Here is a 10,235-nt window from a genome sequence, read left to right on the forward strand (position 1 = left end):
AAACCAAGACAATAGAACTCACACAGTATATCTCTAGACACAGTTTAGTTCTCACTATTGTGTTCATTTTGACCCTGAACAACCTAGTCTTTCATGAGTGCTCTAAAGACTTGTAGCCCTTCACAAATCTTATAGAACCGGCCCAGTTCACACTCACATAGGTGATTCTTATGAAAAGTATCCTGCCATACTCCACTAGATTTACCTAGATATAAGAATCATTAAAAGTATTACTTAACCTAAACCGCTGCAGACATCACTATTTCATCAAAGAAATGGGTAGGAGATAAACTCCCTAGTGATCCTTCTGAGTCATTCACAACTCGGTTGTCCCTTTGAACCTAGATCTTGGGATCTCCAGTCAACTAGGTTGGGTTGCCATTGCGGTAACTCTTATTTAATAGGCTTTAGTCCCATTCCCCTCGATGAATTCTCAACTAACTCTCTTGCTAACCCTTTGGTTAGTAGATCCGCTATGTTGTCTTTAGACTTAACATATTCTATGGACATAATTCCACTAGAGAGTAGTTGTCTTACGGTATTATGTCGACGACGAATATGTCGAGACTTACCATTATACATATGACTCTGTGCTCTACCAATTGCTGATTGACTATCACAATGTATGCATATAGCAGGCACCGGTTTTGGCCATATTGGAATATCTTCAAGGAAGTGGCGAAGCCATTCTGCCTCTTCCCCTACTTTGTCTAAAGGTATGAATTCAGATTCCATAGTAGACCTAGCAATACAAGTCTGTTTGGAAGATTTCCAAGATACAGCCGCCCCACCAAGAGTAAAGACATACCCACTAGTGGACTTTGAGTCTCTTGTATCCGATATCCAATTTGCATCACAGTATCCTTCAAGTATTACTGGATATCTAGTATAATTAAGCCCAATGTTACGAGTAAATCGGAGATATCTAAGAACCCTTATAATTGCTTTCCAGTATTCTACTCCCAGATTACTCGTATATCTACTTAATTTACTTACTGCATAAGATATATCTGGGTGAGTGCAGTCCATCAAGTACATTAAGCTTCCAATAATTTGGGCATACTCTAATTGAGAAATACTTTCCTGTACATTTTTAAAAAGATACAAATTAACATCTACAGGAGTTCTAGCAAGATGATCATCATCTTTGCTGAATTTGTCAAGTATTTTCTCAATGTAATGAGATTGTGACAAAGCATATCCTTCTGATGTTTTGGTAATTTTCATACCAAGTATTACATCAGCAATGCCCATGTCCTTCATGTCAAAATGTTTATTCAACATTTTCTTTATAGTTTTAATCATATCATTATTACTACCAATGATGAGCATATCATCTACATAAAGACATACAATGACCTAACCTTTATCTGTGTTTTTAATATAAATACATTTGTCACACTCATTAATTTTAAATCCATTTGACATCATTGTCTTGTCAAATTTCTCATGCCATTGCTTTGGCGCTTGTTTTAAACCATATAATGATTTAACCAATTTACACACTTTCTTTTCTTTCCCTGGAACAGAAAACCCTTCTGGTTGTCCCATGTAAATTTCTTCATTTAACTCACCATTTAAGAAAGTGGTTTTAACATCCATTTGATGAATTTCTAGATTGTATAGAGATGCAATGGCAATTAGCATTCTAATGGATGTTATTCTGGTAACCGGTGAGTATGTGTCAAAGTAATCTAGACCTTCTTTTTGTCTAAAACCTTTGACTACAAGTCTTGCCTTGTATTTGTCTATTGATCCATCCACTTTCAATTTTCTTTTGAAAATCCACTTGTACCCAAGAGGCTTACAACCTGGTGGCAAGTCCACTAATTTCCAAGTGTGATTTTGCAAGATGGATTCAACTTCACTGTTGATAGCTTCTTTCCATAAAGGAGCTTCAGGACTGGACATAGCATCTTTAAAAGTTAAAGGCTCATTTTCTAACAAATATGTTAGAAAATCTAGACCAAAAGATTTTGAGGTTCTAGCACGTTTACTACGCCTAAGTTTCTCTTCCTCATTTTGATCTAACTCTTGTTCTTGATTATGTTCTTGATCCTGACTAGTAATAACATCAAAAGATCTTTCATTAGTACTAGTCTCTTGTCCAGTCTTCTTTGAAAATACATGTTCAAAGAATGATGCATTCCGAGACTCAATAATAGTATTTACATGCATTTCGGAATGTTCTGATTTATGAATCAAAAACCGATAAGCACTACTATTCTTGGCATAATCAATGAAAATGCAATCAATGGTCTTAGGACCTATCTTAGTCTTTTTAGGACTAGGAATAGCCACTTTAGCCAAACACCCCCACACTTTTAAGTATTTGTAGGATGGTACTCTTCTATGCCACAATTCATAAGGTGTTTGATTTATTTTCTTTCGGGGTACTTTATTTAAAATATAATTAGCAGAAAGTATTGCTTTGTTTGATTTATTTTCTTTCAGGGTACTTTATTTAAAATATAATTAGCAGAAAGTATTGCTTCCCCCCCCCCAAGTTATGAGGTAATCCAGAACTTATTAACATGGCATTCATCATTTCTTTTAAAGTCCTATTTTTCCTTTCAGCAATGCCATTTTGCTGAGGTGAGTAAGGAGCGGTGGTTTGATGAATTATTCCATGTTCTTTACAAAACTCACCAAAAGATGATTCATATTCACCACCTCTATCACTTCTAAGTTTCTTGATTTTCTTACCAAGTTGATTTTCAACTTCATTCGTATATTGAATGAAAGTTTCCAAAGCTTCATCCTTGGTTCGAATTAAATAAACATAACTATATCTAGTATAGTCATCTATAAAAGTGATAAAATACTTTTTCCCACCTCTAGTTTGAATTGATTTAAAATCACAAATGTCACTATGAATTAATTCAAGTCGTTCCGTACTTCTTTCAATTGAATGAAAAGGAGTTTTAGATAATTTTGCCTCAACGCTAACTTTACATTTATGATTTGAATCAATGTTAAATTTAGGTAAACATTCCATATTAATTAATCTACGCAAAGATCCATAATTAACATGTCCTAGTCTACCATGCCATAAATTTGAAAACTCAAGCAAGTAAGAAGAAGATGTAGTATTATTAATAACTGAGGGTACAACGGTCATTACATTTAACTTGAAAAGGCCATCAAACATGTAACCTTTTCCTACATACATCCCATTTTTGGTAAGTACAAACTTGTCACTTTCAAAAACTAGCCTAAACCCATTCTTACTCAACAAAGATCCGGAAACTAAATTCTTGCGAATGTCCGGTACATGCAGCACATTGTTGAGAGTAAGTTCCTTTCCAGATGTCATCTTGAGTACAATCTTTCCTTATCCTTCAACTTTGGAAGTTGAGGAGTTGCCCATAAAGAGTTGTTCACCATTGTCCACTATAGAATAAGATGTGAACATCTTTTTGTCGGCACAAATATGGCGAGTAGCACCAGTGTCCACCCACCATTCTTTAGGATTTCCGACAAGATTTGCCTCGGAAACAACTACAGAAAGATTGATATCATCTATACCATTGGAAATATTATCCACTTCAGTCATGTGGGCTTGAGCAGGCTTCTTGCTTGTTCTTCTTTTTCTTTTGCCTTTGCTACGACAATCTTTGGCCCGATGTCCCTCTTTGTCACAGATGTAACATTTGCCATTAAACTTGTACTTTTTATTATCCCCCTCTTTAGAGCCTTATGATGAACTTTCTCCAGAAGACTTTCGTTTCTTGATTTTTGAAACATGTTCCACCACATTTGCCTTAGACTCCATAGGATGCTTACCAGCCCGCTTTTCAGAATTGCGGTTGCCCTCCTCAATTCTCAAACGCACAATAGAAATTTCTTTGCGTTTGTGTTTAAGGTAGTTCTTGAACTCCTTCCAGCCTTTTGGTAATTTTTCAATTAAGGCTGCAACTTGGAAGGATTCACTGAGAGACATGTCTTCTGCGTGAATGTCATGCAGAATGAGTTGGAAATCTTGAGCTTGGCTGATCACAGTTTTTGAATCAACCATTACAAAATCCAAGAATCTGCCAACTACAAATTTCTTTGAGCCGGCATCTTCCATTTTGTACTTTTTCTCCAACGATTCCCAAAGTTCCTTTGTTGTCTTGATTGGACTGTAGACGTTATATAATGTGTTGTCAAGTCCGTTCAAGACGTAGTTCCGGCAAAGGAAATCGGCATGTTTCCAAGCATCGACTGCAGCAACCACTTGCCAGACGGTTTCATTCTCTTTCAGGATAGGAGCATCTTCACGGAGAAAACGAGCCAAGTTCAGAGTTGTAAGATAGAACAACATTTTCTGTTGCCATCTTTTAAAGTCAGTTCCTGAGAACTTCTCTGGCTTCTCTCCATGATTTATTGGTACTGTCATCACAGGAGAGGGGGTTGGTGCAATTGCAGCCACCACAGTAGTACTTGTTTGGACATTTGTTTCAGTAGCCATCAATTCTAATTTATAAAACAAATTTATAATTAGAATTTTCACTACACAGAAAATTAAACCAAATTCACAGAATTAAATTCTGTAAAAATAAAAGAAAATTTTATTTAAACAAATTAATCCCACACAGAAAAAATAAATTCTGTAAAATAAAAGAAATAAAAACTATAACTTTTATTTTTCAATTAATTTGGAAATAAAATTTTATTTAACCAAATTAATTCCACACAAGAAATTAAATTCTGTAAAATAAAAGAAATAAGAAAATAACTTTTATTTTTCAATTAATTTGGAAATAAAATAAAATTTTATTCAACCAAATTAATTCCACACAGAAAATTAATTTCTATAGCACTTCAATAATTAAAATACTAAAATAGAATTTTAAGTAATGAAAACTCAGAAAACAATTTCTAAAACCCAAAATTAATTTCTGAAAAATTCCACAAAAATATATTCTGAATTATTAATGACACCAGTATCGTACTACTAGTTGTTGTCAAAGAAAAGAGACAGTATATTACTACTATCTGTCAAATAGCATATAATCACTATTTGTTTTTCCAACCAGAATATTATTTTGTAAATCCACAGAAAATAATTTTCTTCCGAAATTATTTACGAAGAATGAAAAAAAAAAGGAAACAAACGAAAAATTCTGTAAACAGAATAATTCGAATATGTCTTAAGATTGTTGGAACAATCTTCTGTGTAAATAAAATAACTTAAAATAATTCAAACAAAATAAAATAAAACTCACAGAATTTATTTTGTTGAACCGAATCAATAATTTAAAGACCAAGTCGAGTGTGTGACATTCTGTCCTTAAGACAGATTTGCCCCGCTATGGTGTTTACGGTTATGTGGCGTCTATCTCCCAGGATACAATGATCTTCACAAATTTGTAGTAGCACTTCAAACAAATTTGTTTGACGAACCAAAACCTTGTGTTCTATAACTCTCTGAAATTTTTTCTAAAATAATATGAAGAATAAAGGACGCAAGAGAGCAAAATAAAGGCAAGGAAAATGAATTTTCGGAATCAATCAAAATTGGAATGGGGTTGCCTTTATATAGGCTTTGTTGGCACCTATTGAATTTGAATAGAAAAGGTATGAAGAAGGGACATACCCCTTCCTTTAAAATAAAGAGACACCATGAAAGGTTTGCACCCTTTCATTCAAATGGAGGTTTGACCCTTCCTTTAATAAAAAAAGACATCATGAAAGGTTACACCCTTTCATTCAAAATTGAGTCTATTTCAATTCACAACTACCTCTTTATAAATTTTTCAATAGCGGCAACGACCAAAACTGAACAGAAGGAGCATGCATGGGTTGCATTTTCGGTTCGAGGTCCGCCGGCGATGGCCCTAGGGACCTCCGTCGTAGCCCCTCCGAAACAATCAGTTATATGTCTCTCGGTTTCAAGTATTCGGCAGCCCTCCGCTCAAGATCGCTATTGCTACTTCTCCCCAGTTGAATGTTCAGATCAAACCCATGGTCTAGACGCTGGTAACCATTTTTCTCCGCCGCCTCTTCTTCCATAGCTAAAATACGTATAAGATGGGGCTAGGGTTTTCAAGCATTTCAGCGTCGGACCCATCACAACCATACACATACTCCTGCATCCATTTTCTAGGGTTTTCTAGATCCTCTCTAAACAGATCTCTAGCTTTGTTCAACTTTTTTATTTCTAAGTCTCAACAACAATATGCAAATCCAAATCTGCATGATGAAAGTCTCATTCACTTTTCCTTCAAGTTTTGTGCGTTTGATGCTAAATGTTCTTATTTTAACAGATAAAAAAATAATTTTGAACAAATAAAAAAAAGATTGAACAGATAATGTCAACATATAGGGGGGGAATGAATAGATGGTAAAAAAAAATTAAATAGATAAAATATTTGAACAAATAAAAAAAATTCAATAGTTAGATTAAGGGTTAAAATTAAAAATAAAATGTACTTCTTACCATAATATTTTTCAAAGAGTGTACTTCTCACCAAGAAAAAATACTTATGAGATTTATTGCCTCATGCTCTCTTTAGATTAAACTTTTCAATAATTTTTTTTTTATAAAGTATTAATCATTCGATGATATTAATTAATTTAGATTGTTAAATTATATTAAATATATTATATATATATATATATAAGTAACACAATAAAAAAATTTAGGTTGTGTTTGGTGAAATTCTTAAATCATAATTTCATCCCTCCATTTGCACCCTCCGTTGGATAGAGTTTTGAAAATGTGATTTCACCACACATTTCAAAACATATTTCTCTTTCACGTTTGGCATCTCTCCCTTTCGTCTTCTCTATTCTGAAAATCAGGGGAGTTTTTGAATTTTGTGTCTGCCTGGTCATCTTCTTGGACGTCGGACGTTCGGCCAGTTGATCAAAACAGTGCATTTTTTTTTTGGCAATTACCAATCACCAGCTGTTATTTGGAGAAAAAAAATTGTATTTGTTTTTAATATTTTTTAAATATAGAATTGATTTATTTTTACACCAAAATGACAAATTATTTTTTTGAATTGAATGTTAAAAAGAGTTTGGTTATGAGTTTTGAATAGAATTTGTAATAGAGTTTTGAGTTGTGCGTTTGGTTATGAATTATAACTTTTTGAATTAAGTTCTGAATTTTTTTTTCAAAACTCATAACCAAACAAATTTTCTCAATTCATATATCATATCAAAAATTCAAAACTCAATTAAAAAATCTTTTTAAAACCATAGCCAAACAAATTTCTTTTTTCAAATTATAATTTCAAAACTTACAAACTCAAAATACAATTCTATTCTCAAATCATAATTCTAAATTCTACCAAAAGCAACCTTACATTTTCTATTCTCTATTATAACTTACATAGCAAGATATCTCTCACATTATATAAATTATTTGTTTTGATATTATTAATGATTTTCTAAAAAAAAATATATAAATATAATCTAATTTAACAAATTAATAATTTAGCAGCCAAAAAAAAGAAAAGATTATGTGCAATTTGGGCTTAACTCAGGTCGGGTTATAATTCGGACTTGAGTAAACCTAGGCAGGTCTCAACACAATTAGGGTTGGGTTTGGACAACCTCTCAATTTGTCCAAACTCACCAAAGTTGCATCTCTTGGTAGGATTGATAAACAAGCCAAATGAGCCAAAAATATTTAAATGTTCAAGTTTAGTTTAAAAACTATAAGGAATTTTAAAATTTGTTCAAGTTTGATTCGTTAAACTTTTGAGTTGATCTCAAATGAGTTTTTGTTTAGTCGAATTTAAGTAGTTTGACAATTTTATATAATTTTAGGCTTATTGAACTAGTCAAATGAACAATTGACTATTCTATACTAAAAACTAGCTTATTTTGCTAGAACCAAAAAGAATCACGGTTACGTTGCCCGATTGTTCGAACTGTTAGCCGGTTCAATGAGCCCAATACCTAATTCATGCGCATTCCAAGCTACATGAAAAATCAAAATTGTAAAGAAATTTTGAACTGTAGACTTTATAGATTGAGGTAACAATAATAAATCAATTAATATATTTATAATAAATAATTATAATGTTATGATTCAATTTCGATTGACTTAACAATTGAACTAATAACCATTAATTTGGACAATTTTTTTGGTTTGATGACTAGTCTAGGTTTTGGAACATTATGTTGGTGATAGGATTGCAAAGGGAAGGATGAGAGAAAAAGAAGAAATGAGAGAGGAGAATAATGAAAGACATAGAAAATAGAGAGGCAAAAATATAAAAAGATAAAAAGGGAGGGGAAGAAGGGAAGATATAGAAAATAAATGGGGCAAAATGTAGAAAAACACATTTTTGTAAATCCTTTCAACAAAATAGCGAACCTTCTCAATTCTAGCTTCTATTCTAGTTAAGAGAGAGAGAGAGAGAGAGAGAGAGAGAGAGAGAGAGAGAGAGAGAGAGAGATAGATAGATAGATAGATAGAGAGATAGATAGAGGGAAGGCCTTAGCTTTGAGAGCAGCCATTCTTCACCATATCTGAGCACCTGTCACTCAAATCCTAACCCTAAATGCTTCGAAGTTGAGCCTCTGTAGCACTATCTGAACCATGTCGTCCCACAGTTACTATCATCTCACCAAAGAAGAGGTCATTGACAGAGTCCTCGATGTCATCAAGAGCTTTCCAAAGTTAATCCTTCCAAGGTCAATCAAACCCATTCCCTCATTTTCCTTGATTTTTCTCTTTTGTTTTGGTTGCTAAGAAAATGTAGGAACAATAGACACCGAAAATGAAAATGAATTTTGCTTGGGTTTGACTTCAAGCAAGCATTCCATTTTTTAAAAGAAAAAAAAAATGGAAATTAACATGGTTTATGAGTTCTCACATCTTTTGTTTGGAGAGATTGTAGTCTTACTGATATAAAGGCCATGTTTTGTTTGTATTTGTGAAATAATTTTCCAAAAAGAGTTAACAAAATTTGAAAATTTGTTTGTTTGTATATTTTGATAATAGTTTTGGAGTTTGGAGTTTGAAGTTTGGAAATATTTAATTTAATTTAATTTTTTTTTTTTGGTAGTTGAATAGATGGGCATGAGAAAAAAAAAGTGATTAATTGATGTGTAGGATGTGAAAGAAAGAGAGGTGAGAGAGAAAAAATGATTGATTGATATGTAATAAAGACAAAAGTGATTGTGAAATTTTTTTTCCATAAAATTTTAACTAAACAAATTTTTGAGATCCCCCCCCTCCCGCGGTCAAAAATTGTATCTCTAGATACAAACCAAACAAGGCCAAAATGTCTTTATTTTGATAATGCCTTTGTAAACACCTCAAAATATGTGTTCGCCATGTGCCTAGTTACGACGTAGTCTTTAGATATGGTCCAGTTTTAGTTAAGACTTTTCTAGTTTTTATTTTGGTTATGACCAAAGCTTTTTTCGTTATGCCTTAAGTGGTGACTCATTGTGATTTTGTTTACAAGCTATTATAGTTATTATTTTGATTACATGTTACTTGGTGTTTGGTTATGACCCATTGTGATTTTTTAGTTATGACTAAAAATGATTTAATTATGATATTTTTGGTATTAACACCATGAATGTCATAACTTTCATATGCACACCCAAAAATGGTTATGTATTGTAGAATGGCTCAAAGAGATTAATCTGTTTTAGCTTTAGGCTGTGTGTGGTTGAAAGATTTGGTGAGGGAAATGGAAATGGAAATGGAAATGGAAAGGGAAAGGGAAAGGGAAAGAAAATGAGAAAGAATTGATAGGATTCGAATTCTAAGATATGTTTGGTTGAGTTGTAAAATGAAGAAAGAAAAGAGCCTAAGTGAATCCAAAAGACAAAAAAATGGAATTACATTTCCCTTTCACTTTCTTTTCCCCTGTGTTTTCCATTATAACCAAACAAAAAGTAGGTTTGCATTTCCTTTTTCGCTTCTATTTCTCTAATCAAATCCTCCAACCAAACACAGTCTTAAGGAACGAATGGTGAAGCCATAAAGTAGTATTCTTTCCCAAGTCCTAAGATAAAGTTTTGTGTTTTGGTTCTGCTATGATTGGTAATATCTAGACCATAGGAGGAGGGCTACTCTTTTGCTGCGTAAGTACCATTTTGTTGGGGTTTTCAAAATTAATAGTTTAATTTTTTGGGTATTTTAAAAACCTTCATTGTTTTCTTTGGAAAGCTTGAAACAAGCTTAGGGACTTTGTCTCACATTGAAAATAGAGAAAAACATGGAGCACTTAATAAAGTGCTACATGTAATTCTCCTTTGATTATGGAATTGTGGAA

This window comes from Camellia sinensis, chromosome 5, assembly GCF_055761805.1.
Source record: "Camellia sinensis isolate YWXY chromosome 5, ASM5576180v1, whole genome shotgun sequence".
NCBI lineage: Eukaryota > Viridiplantae > Streptophyta > Magnoliopsida > Ericales > Theaceae > Camellia > Camellia sinensis.